This window comes from Struthio camelus, chromosome 1, assembly GCF_040807025.1.
Source record: "Struthio camelus isolate bStrCam1 chromosome 1, bStrCam1.hap1, whole genome shotgun sequence".
Taxonomy (NCBI): domain Eukaryota; kingdom Metazoa; phylum Chordata; class Aves; order Struthioniformes; family Struthionidae; genus Struthio; species Struthio camelus.
In genome coordinates this window covers 79,077,571-79,089,544 of record NC_090942.1, presented here as the reverse complement: position 1 = coordinate 79,089,544, position 11,974 = coordinate 79,077,571, and positions in this window count along the sequence as shown.

Below are 11,974 nucleotides of genomic sequence, written 5' to 3'. Positions count from 1 at the left end.
CTGAAGGAAAAAACCTGGGCTAGCAGAGCAAGATGGATGTAAGAATAAGAAAAAGGTTGCAGAGGGTTATGAAGTTCTCATGGGGATGGAGCAAACTATCCCCAAGATAAAAGATCATTCTATGATCTTTGTCTTCCAAGTGCCTCCATCCAAGAACTGGATACATTTCCCAGACCTGATTAAAACAGTCCTAAGGCACACAAAGCAGACCAGGGATTTTTTTCTCTGGAAGAGAGAAAGAGAAGTTCAGTTAAAACAAAGTCATCATTTCTGGACATGTAAAATGCGTATCATTGCTTTTTTTTTTTTTTTCCTCCCCTCTTCCTTTTCTTTTTTGGTGGAGATGGTGGGGAATTCCAGCCAAAGGAATGTCCACCAGTCTCTTTGGCAGTTCTTCTCCCAGGGTGGTCCTCCTCAGGGACTTTATCAGTAGCAGGTGGGAGGCATATTGATGCAGGGCTCAAGACACTGCTTTTGAGAGCAGCCTTTGAGGCACATTTCCAAAAGAAAAGCCTATTGCCCAAAGAGACCGCCCATATACACCTGAAAAGGAAAGAGCTCTTCCTTACAATCCTAAACAGATGACATTGAAGGCAACATTGATTATCAAGTCCTGACCAACTTCTGCACCCCTGCTCCCACTTCCCCTCTTTGGCTTGGCACACGATGCCAGGTACGAGCACAAACATCCGCCTTCCTGCTGGGATAATCCTCCCAGTTGCTGCCCTTCTCTTGCCAGCATTGCCTTTGCGACTGCTTGGGCTCCCACCTGCGCTTAGCAAGGCTGTCTGGGATGCCTGCCAGGGAAGAGGCATGACCTTTGGGGGTTTTGAGAGGAGCTGGGCAAGAGGAGATTTGAGGCTTCGGCTGGACTGGCTTCTCTGTAGCCATTGCAAAGCCTGGTTTGGCCTAGAAGGAAAGCAGACAGGCAAGGGCCAAGGAGAAGCCATGATCTGACTATAAGCTTAGCCAGGACTGACTCCCCCCTGCCCTTTTTGTACCTTGTGTGCACCCAGCAGGAGACTTGGGATGAACTGAGCTGGGCCTGACTCGGTGACTCTGGAGAGCAGTAAGGGCAGAGAATCTTGCATCAGCTCTAAGCATGGCGCAGAGGGCTCCTGGGCTGCACTGAGCCAACAGCCCCAACTGAGCAGCAGATACGGGGTGAACTGTACTGCATTTTCCCTTTCAAGGAAAAGTGCTTTTCTAGCTGGAGGAGCTGGGGGAGGGGCGGGGGGGGAAGGGAGAGGGGTGGTGTTTGTTGGGTTGTTTGCTTTTTTGGTGGTGATAGTGTTGGGAATTGCAGCCAAAGGGAGTGTTACCAAGCTCTTTGGCAGTCTTTCTCTCAGCAATGGTCATTGCCAGGGGCCTTAGACAGTAGTGGGAGGAGGGAGGCCCAGCGGTCTCCTCCAAACAGAGAAGAAACCCTGCCATGAGAGGTGTTTAGGTCATTCTCACCGACAGTTGCAAGGGGCCTATCTCTCCTCCTGAAAGAGGAAGGCCTTTTGCGGGAAGAAGTACAATGTCACCTCCTGAATTGAGAGCAGTGTTTAACACTGTCCTTCTGGTCTGGTAAAAGCCATTTTCAAAAGTCTTCACCCTCTACTCTTCCTAGTTGTCATCAGGTGGCACAAGACAGAAGAGAGCCTGAAAAGCCCATCTGAAAAGCAGACATGCTGCTTTGGGTTTGGACCAGTTCTCTCGGCAATGACAGCAGCCGTGCAAGCAATGCTTGACATTAACTCTGTTGGCCAAGTTGTCTCTGTGTTGCAGACGTGTTGAGTTGGCAGAAGCATCCACTGGCATTGTCTGATGCAGCTGGCTTGTGCTAACTTGTTGCGACTTTCCAGCATAGGTAGAAAAAGGAAGGACTTCCAAAAGGGTAGAGGAGCAGGATCTGCCTAACTAGGAATTAGGCTCTCTCCATGATGAGAACTTCTTGCAACTCCCTTACAAGTGTCCTCTGGTCTTCACTTCACAAGACCTCATTTGTATCCCCACAGCTCTCTGATTCATGCCTGAGCCTGGAGGGCTGTGTGTTCAGCAGACTATGAAACGACCTGTTCAGTCATGAATTTAGATAGGTTCTTTTTATGGCCTTGGACAAGCCCTTGAACTTCTGGATTACTTTTGCTGGTTATTTAAGAGGAATAATAGAAACTCCCAAAGGACATGATTAATATTACAGTGTGCCTAGACTGCAAGAATGCTGTCCCAGGCTACCTCTAGCCACTGGAGAGTGGCAGGAGAGATCTAAATCTGTCCTTGTCTTTACCTATCCTTCCTTCCCTCCATGCCTAAAGATTTAAGGAACTGAGTATGATATTCATCTTCACACTATATAAGACATGTTGATCAAACACCACCGGCAAATTAACAATAGTTTTGCTTCTTAAGCTAGGTATGTAAAACATAAAGCAGCTGCTATGCACATTAATATAGTGCCAGACTAATAGCATATAAATAAAAGCACCAAACCCATCCTCCCATATGCTGAGATATATTAAATTCAGTCATTCATCAGACAAATGTTGTAGACCTTTCTTTGTACCATAGCCAGGAAAATCAGCATAGACTTTTTATTAATACTGAACTGTTAAACTTCCTTTCAAGCCTAATTGATAATAATCAGTCGAAGTCCAATGAATCATCCAACAAATCCCAGAGAATGACTGAACAGTTATATCAAATGGTCTCAATGAATCACAGCTATGTGGCAAGTTGTAAAGCTAAGTTCCTTCCCAGCCTACACTGAGTATATATTTGTAAGATACAGATTCTTTTTGAATTCAACATTTCATACAGGCATCTTAAATTACAACTCAGTGACTGCAAAGCATAACTTTTATGTTTGCACTACGTATCTGGTTTTCAGTGAAATTAATACACATTCCACACTTATTTCTTAAAATAACAGCACTGGGATTTATTGTACAGGTTCTTAGATTTGCTGTACATAAAAACATCCCATTGACTTTCACTGGAGTGAGTTGTTTTTTTTTTTTAATTTAGTCAAGGCCTTGGGGCACAATGATAGAGCAATGAATATGTCTTGCTAGACATGAGTTAAGTGCCTCAGTCTGAGCTTGTTTTGAAGTCTTCCTTGCCTTCAAACCAGCTGAGTCAAACAGCCAGAGGTAATGACAATTACTCCCTTCTTGCGTGCTCTGGGAATGGGTGTCGCTTAGCTGTGACAGCCCAGTGCACCATCTGAAACAAAGCAAGGCTTCTGTTGATGTTTCACATGTGTTTGATGCCACCTCTTCTCCTACTCCCACAGCCATGCTGATTCTGTACGAGCAACCTTATATCCTTCTCACCTCTCAGAAAAGCCACCAAGGTGACTCATCATCATTAAGATTTTGCTTAGCAGAGTTTTTGATGATTGTCTGGTTGTCAAAATGCTTCACACAGTAAATAAAGCAGGTTTCAGATGTAAGCAATCCAGTTAACACCCATGGGAGGAGCAACGTCAGGAGGAAAAGCAGTAATGTTCTAGGCTGAATCATGGGAAGGGCATGGATGAGGTGGGAAGATACAAGAGGGCCAACTTAGATGACCAGAACTACGGAGGGCAAGGCTCTGGCGCAGGCCTTTGAACACACACAAAAAACCACCACCACCAAAAAAAGACTAATTGCCAGGTTAAAATGCTCTGCCGCACAGAAAGCACAGGAAAGACCATGGGTCTCATATACAGAATTATCAGGTACAGAACTGTGTGTTTTGAGTAAAGATACTGTGAAGTAGAGTAGTAGTCAATGACCTCTCATGACTGAGATCCAAAACTACCTTTTTGCTTCACCACTTAGAAGAACAACATGGCATTTGAACCCCAGGAAGATCAGAGAAAGCCACATCTCAGAGGCAAGATACTGCCAATGAGCTTATTAGCAGCATTTTGCATCCTGAAAACTTCACAGACAGGAAGGAACAAAACATTGCCTCGCTGAGGACACCCTGGGCCTTGGCTCCTGACCCTGTGCTAGCCTCTCCATTCATCTCTGTAACTTGCCCACTTGGTGTGTTTGGTACCTGCAGAGGAGTCTGCCTGGCCTTCTCTCAAGACCCAGTTTGCGCCAGAGACAAACGTGCACACCATGGCTTTAAGGTGATGGACAGGATACAAAATAAGCTATAGCTGCAAGGTGCTTTGTCAAAGCAAACGCTAGAGAAGCGTAGTCTGCTGTAGGCTAATGACAACTGGGAAAAAAAAAAATCAAGGCAAGACAGAAGTACCTGACTCCCACACAATGCCTAGACCAGAGACCAGCAACATAAGCACAAGCAGGTCAGATTTGGCAGAGTTCCTCTGAAGACCCCAGAGGAGACTGATCAGTGGACCTGAACACTGGTCGTAGAGAAGAGGCTACTGCCTTCACTGCATGCCCGAGGCAGAGAAGCTGTGTGTGGGGACCCTGACCAAGACTGGTGAGAGGGTCTCCCCAGGCAGTGACTGCTGCCCACCCCTTTCAATGCAGGCTTGCCCACTGGCCTCTGTGGATATGGATTGTTATAGAGCTTTAGTAGCCCTGCAACCGTGCTCGTCACACACCGCTGGCTCCTGAAGCGGGTTATAGCAACTGTCAGCAACTCCAGACACCTCTAGGGGTATCGAGGGGCCATTAAGGGGTGGAAGTGAGACAGCTTGTAAGAGCTGTTTGCTTCAATCCATTAAAACAGCCTTTGCTTTCTCCATACTCCATGTCTCGGAAGATGGCCGTTACAACGGCTGTGCCAGCCAGCCTGGACACTGTCCACCTTTGTGCTGCCCCTCTGTTTCCCCCCAGCCCCAACAGGGTTTTTCAAAAGATTAATTAATTCAAGCTTCTCAATCTTCTCATCTTAGCCATGAGATGACAGCCCAGAAAAGCAGAAATCTTCTGAGACACCTTGCACAGCTTGCCAGCAGAGTGGCTGAACATGTCACAGCAACCAGAGGCAGCCTGAGGAAATCAAAGGGCGCTGAGTTTGTCGTATTTCTCAGTCCCCCTCAACCCACAGCTGAGTAGTGAACACACCAGGTTACTTTTGAAAGCAAGAGCACAAGTGGCCTTTTATATAGGCAGAGCTAGCTTCTCAGCTCTCAGATGCTGCACTGCTTTCAGATGCACTTATTTGGAGCAATGGTGCAATCCAGTGGCCAGTTTGGATAGTAACACAGTAACATTACACAAGCTCTAACTCACTGTTAAAATGCGAAGCACCTAAGAAGAGCTGCAATACCACTGAGCCTGCAAAAAAGAAGTGATGTCTAAAGATAAGTGACGAAGATGTGCAGAGGACCCATATTTCTTCACAAGAAAGGCTCAGGACTGAGTTGTTGGAACCAATAATCAGGAGCAGCTCTCCTTTGGGGGTAGTAGGGCTAATCCCCACCAGAACTGTATAACTCCTGGTAAAATCTGAGTGGGGTTTCCCCCAGGTGCCAAGTGCAGGCAGTGCACATGCTGGCCCCAAGCCCAGCACCATGACCCTCTGGTCACACTGTGCTGCCACAACAGCCCTCTGTGGGCCAGGGGGGCCACCACCTAAAACATTAACACTGCCATTGCCAGTAAAAAAATCAGCCCAATTAGGGCCAGCAGCTGGAGGTAGAAATGTGGATTTATTTGATCCATGGCTATAGACTAGTTATTCTGGACCAGAGAACACATTCGTAGTGGAAAGATCCAAAGAAGTGGCTCTGCAGGATCCTTTCATCCCAATAGGAAACTGTGTAGGCAAGAGCCCGTATAGGTTTGATATCACTGGACACCCAAGTAATCACAGAGGTGAGGCCATAGAAGTCCTGCAGAAAGACTTAAAAAAAAAAAAAATCTTGGTCCCAAGACTGACTGCTACCCAGTCAGGTATGAGGAAGGGTCCCAGCTCCAGGAATCATCTTTAGACTCCTATACTGGCAAAATAGGTCAACTTGTGGTAGTGACTTGGCCAGTCTCTGCAGATCCCCCTGAAAGGCCTTTGCTGGAAGAGGAAGCGCAAGCTCCTGACTCAGTGTAGCTTTACACACGCTTTAACCTAGAGAGGAAAGAGGAGGAGATGCTGCTGAAGGAAGCTGGTTAGCATGCTTGACCATACCCCCTTTCTCAGCTCACATGAGATGAGATGCTCAGCTCTGGAGATTTCTCCTTGCCATCTTTATTCCTATCATCAATGGGTTTTTCAGCCATGCTAACAGGGGCCCTCAGAACGGATCCTGAACCCCAACAAAATTATGGGAGTATTTTTTGTAACTGTAGAGTTGGAGAAACTGCTAGGAAAGGCTGCAGCAGCTTGGTTAAGGAGGAAAAGGAAAGTTACATTGGAAAGAGCAAATAGCAGAGCTGTTTGAGTCAGTTCTGTTTTCAGCTGCCTCTCCCTTTCGAAGTGTGTAGCCTGGTCATGGGTACAGCAGTGAGGGAGCATCTTAGCGCCTAAAGCCAGGGCTCAGCTTTTGTCACTGAGGTCTTAATGAGCAGGCAACACTACTACTATACTAAAGAAGGAATAAGAGCAGTAGTCATTTGCATTAAAAAAAAAAAAACACACACAGAAAGATAATCCCAGTGTGTGCTGAGTGCAGAAAAGCAGAAGTCTAATTCTGAGCATCTTCTGGGGGGAAACAACCACCACCACCACCCAAATCCCTAAAATCTACTCATCCAGGAGGAAGAAGAGATTTGACAGTTTAAGAGTAGATAAGTAGACTTTTTTCCTGAAAAAAAGTCACATCTTTTCATGTATGAGACTTTTTAACAGTGACTCAGTGCTATATTTGAACACTCCTACTGCCTGAACCAAGATCCGTACATCTGCTGTGAGCATTTACACTAAGTGTTTAAATTGCAGCATACCAGAAGAGAACCCCCGCCCACGCACAATGTTTAAGAAATAACATTTGGCAGATGCAAAAAGAAGGCTCTCAAATTAGCTCTTCACTGTGGACAAATCATTAAGTGAGTCCCATTGACAGGAATTTGGATTAGCCTGAGTCTGGACAGTGACCACTGCCCTTCCAGACAGCAGCCTGGAGGCATCCACACACAACTCCTTTCTCCACTAAGCATGCTCTCAGTTTTGCTGTTTCTCCTTTATTTGCAGATTCCTAACTAAGAGGGTCAGATCCTGCTCCGTGCTGGATGCTTGAGGTCTCCAATTGCAGGAGGCGCCAGAGATGAGCTCAGGGGACATGTCTGCATGGACCATACACTGTGAATGCATCTGTAACACCTTCCAGGACTTGACCCATGCAAGACCCTCAAAGTATGTTTCTCTGAACCTGAGAAAAAACTTCTTCACTGTGAGGGTGACTGAGCACTGGAACAGGTTGCCCAGAGAGGTAGTGGAGTCTCCTTCCCTGGAGATATTCAAAACCCGCCTGGATGTGATCCTGGGCAATATGCTCTAGGTGACCTTGCTTGAGCAGGGAGGTTGGACTAGATGATCTCCAGAGGTCCCTTCCAACCTAAACGATTCTGTGATTCTGTGATTCTGTATTAAGAGTTGTTTTCAGTAATCAGAAATTACTTGTGTACAGGAAGGAGAAAGGAGGAGGAGGAGAGAGGGCAACCTGCACTGCCACAGATGGAGTGTCTGTCCAGTCCATCCAAATACAATTGCTGCTTTGGGTCTTCGCACATGAACCCAATTCTGCATATTAACAGCATCTTTGGTGTTTGACAGGGGTTCAAGGAAGAGAAAGGAGGTGAATCTGGAAGATAACGAACATCCCAAGCCCCTTTTTCTAGACAGTGTGTATCATATCCCAGAGTGCGGCTGATGGCCTTCCCCCTCTGCATAGCAGCAGCCAAGGAGTCCCAGGGACATCTGCGCAACAGCAGAGCTATCTTTTCCCTCTCAGTCAACATGCCCTGTAAATCTAGGCTCTTTTTTCCAGGAAGCTTTTATCCACTTGAGCCCTGCCTCATTTGCTGGAAGTAGGGTGTGCTCTACTGCCACCATTTCTTACCCCTCCCTCTGAAGGGATGACAAAAAAGCAGTTAAAAATAATTTTAAAAGCCAATTTTGCCAAAGACTGAGAACATGTGTGACAAATCAAGATTCAAATTGATACCTGTAAAACTCTTTCCCACCCTTACCCTGACAAATTCCTCTCTTCACAACCCTTGCAAGACTCTCCAATCAGAGCTGCAAATAGTTTGCACTTTCGAATATTTTCTGTTCTTCCTCCTCCCCCAGGGAGGCTTGAAGAAGGTTTAGTAACAGGGAAGCAATAAAATCATTGATACAGATCTGGAGTGAGATCCTAGTTGCATTAGAAATTGAAGTTTTGTCGCTAAAAGGTTTCTCTCTTTTGTCTGCTGCAGCATCCACATGTCAGTCTGCTGCCGAATTTTTGGGTGCAACATTTCCTTTCTGACTTTTGCTCTTCTATCTTACTATGTAAAGCGTTTGCCTGGGGACACCCCAGGAATTTACTAACGTCTCCAGCTTCTTGTAGCATGTTACTATCCCAAATGGTTATACACTCACGATGTTCAGGAATGAAGGGGATTAATGATTCACAGCAATATGGAGCCTTTTATAACTAGCAGCCATTGTACTGGAGAACTGGAGAGCACAAGTACAATATCTGTGCTTTAACATAAGCCTGCAGGTGTAATCTACTAACTTACAGACCAGCAAGCTTCGCTGGGAAAAGCGATATCCAAGAAAAATGATTTGAATGATCATGAAGAATACCAGTATTGCTGAAAATTGAGATGATAACGTCCGTGGGAAGATAAGTTCTCCTCTTTGGAAATCAAGCCTAATGCCTTCCAGTGTTTTTGGAATGTGTTAGTCAAGTGGTGGAAAAGGAGAACTTCCCATTATCTTTTGCACAAAATTGCTAACCAAGTAGCTACAAGATCAAAGATAGGATGTCGCCATGGATCAAGAGCTGTCTAAGGGACAGAAAGGAAGGAGGTTGCAGAGTTGGTTTTCCTCATAGGCAGATGAGCAGCAAGCCCTTGCGAGATGCTCCAGGAGCTGTGTTGCTTCATGTATCTACTCAGTGACAGGAAAAGACAGATGAAGCAGGAGGTAGAAATATTTGCTCCTGGGGGTTAATCAGGAGTTAATCTGAGTCTAATCAGGATAGAATATGAGGAATTTCAGAGAGACGTAAACTATTTAGAGTAACAGGCAATAAGAAGCTTGATGCTGGTAAGAACGGATTGAAAGGAAAAAAAAGGAAAAAAAAGGAAGCGCTCAAAGCTTGGAGTATTAAGTAGGTAATATCAGCTCAAGGAACAGAGCCTAGCGTCGCTGTAAATGTGCCAGTGAAGACTGCTGTTGAGGAGGACAGCTGAAAGAGGCATGAGGATAGATAAGGACTGGATCATAAGTAAGAATTAATCAGCACGTATAGACCCAAATCAGTGGTGCAACTTCATTAAGAATAGGATGGTAGCAAAATTAAACACACAAAAGTTAGGGTTGCATTGTCAATTTAAATACAAGCATCCTCTAATTCACCACCTCTTGTTGTGCACGCTTTATCATGAGACCTTTAAGCACAGACAATCCACTTGACAATTTAAAGAGGAAGGAAGACAGGTAAAGAACATTATCCCTATGTAATTGACATACAGGGTTATTAAGTGTCTTAAAGCTATGCAATAAACCTGTGGAGGACACGGCATTAAACTATTCCAGTCCCCGAGTACCAGCCCAGCAATTTGACCCCAAGACTAGTGTTCACTGTTAAGACAATAAGAGTGTCCTAAGAATTCCCTTTAATTCCCATTTCCAAGCCCAAAGTTCAGAGGTCTAGAAGCACAAAAAAGTTTATAATGGGAATGCATTTTGAAATCTAGCTAAAACTCTTCCTCACTGCAAAGCAAAAAAAAGTTATTTCATGCCAAAATAATAGTAAAACCAATATATTCTGAAAGAGTTTGAAGTTCCTAAGAATGAGAACGCTAGCACAGATCCTCTCTAGTAAAAATATAACCTTAGTCTCAGATACATCATTTTCCTGAGGCAACTAACACTGAATACCGGGTACTAGCCCAGCAGTTTTGCAGATGCTCATACATCCAGTTTTCCCCCTTCTCTCTGCTCTGGCTTTGGCAGTGCTCCCTGGCTGTTCTTCTCTCAGGTAGGCAACCCTGCCATAGGCAGGCAAGCAAGCCAGCTCCCTAATCCAATTATGCAACACAAGACCTGAGGGTGCACCGTTTATGAAAGAAGAGGCTATTTCCATTATTTAATTACTAGTCAAGTTACCTGCCTGAAGAATATTAAAACATCAGAGTAATTATGGCATTACAGTAGGAGGTCAAAGCTAAATCCTTTCTGCAAATCTCCAAAACGTGGCTTTGGAGATACAGAGGTACGAGCAACTCCTTCAGGCTAGCTGTGGGATTTCTGAAGAACTCTGCATGAGCACAAGTGTGTTGAGGCCAGTTGAGTTTAAGTGTTGGTTTTTGGGGTTTAAGTGTGGTCAGGAGCCAAGAGGGCACCTGAGAGAGCTCGTGCCTGATGGTTTGCTGTACCCTGGAGCCAGGCAAAACATTCAAGTCCATTTGCTACTTCTCAATAGCTCAAGGCATTTGCTCATTTGCTCCCCCAAGACCCTAGTGGACCGGTATCATCGGGAGATAAGCAAGCACCTGAGGTCCTTTAGGAAAAGGCACAGAGGGACCTGGAGCAGTCTCCAGCACCTCCAAGAGCTCCTCGCTGGCAGCCACCCTCCTCTAAAGGTTGGGCTGGCCGAGGAAATGCCTGCTGGCCTGTGCTTTTCTGAGGCCTGCAGCCAATTAAGGCAAATAAAAGGCCTCAAGCACCTCTGCTGAGAGCTGCATTTAGGACATGCCATCCCCTGGCTGCTTTCTTGGTGTCTTTCACCCTGTCCCCTGCTCAAGACTCTGGGCTGCTCTCCCAGCCCCAGTCAGTATTTCCTCCTTTTGCACAGGACCGGGAATCTAGAAACAGGAACAGGCTCCTCAGCCTCTTCTTCCCCCAGGAGATAGGGCTGGGGGAAAGCAGCCAGGTTGGCAGTCCAAGGGCCAGATCTGGCTCCCAGGCACTTCCAGCACCTGCTGCCTTTTCCTTAGAGGAGACAGAAATTGTTACTGGAGAGGCAAACATAGCCTCAGTCACCAAGCACTTGGTCTTGTGCTTGCAAACCACTAAGCACAACAAGCTGTGCTGCTGCTGCTACCATCATGCCACACACAAAAGGAAAGGGATGCTCAGAAATAAATATATTTTGCCTAGAAGAGCCTTCTATTTTTTTAGAAGTATTTCCCCCCCCCCGCCCCCTGTTGTGGAAAGGTGCAAATAAGGCTCCGATTATAAAACAAGAATTTTATTCTCCTGGAGGGCTTGGTGGTGAAGATTTATGAATTATTAAAGAGGTTGCATGTGCTATTTGCAGCATCGCCAACTCAAGTGATAGCTGAGGTTTTTCCTCAGACTCTTGATACTCTGGAAAAGCTCTTAAGTGACAGCCACAGCATTGCAGAACAGAGCTCAGGAACATGAGGTAGATGAAAGCCCAGAAGCCACATGGAAAAAACCACAAAACTTCACCAGCAACAAAAAGTCTCTTTAAAAATAAAGGGGAAGAGTGTCAGTTTGTGTCACCCTATCTGTGAGTGGAGCCCCCTGACCCTTAGCAGGGCAGAGCACTGGCCTCTGGCTTTGCAGCACCTGCAATTGCAGCCTGGCCATAAAGCAGCTATTTTGCAGATGTCCCTGTTCTTCACCCAAATTACAAATGACACCACTTGAGAAATGGTGGCTGGGTGGAAGGAAAGAATGGAGCCAGGATGGGAGAGTTTACAGCAGCTGTGACTGAACGAATCCTTCCAGCGTAGGGGAGATCCCTCTTGCTGGCTTAGGAAGCCGCATCTTTAATGGGGGCTAAGTTAGGAGAAGCAGTGATCTCTAGCCAAGTTTAGATACTGCTGGAAGTGCTGTGATTAGACACATGCACAAGCTTAGCAGTTGCTTCAAAGTAAAGTTTTTAATGTTCATTCAT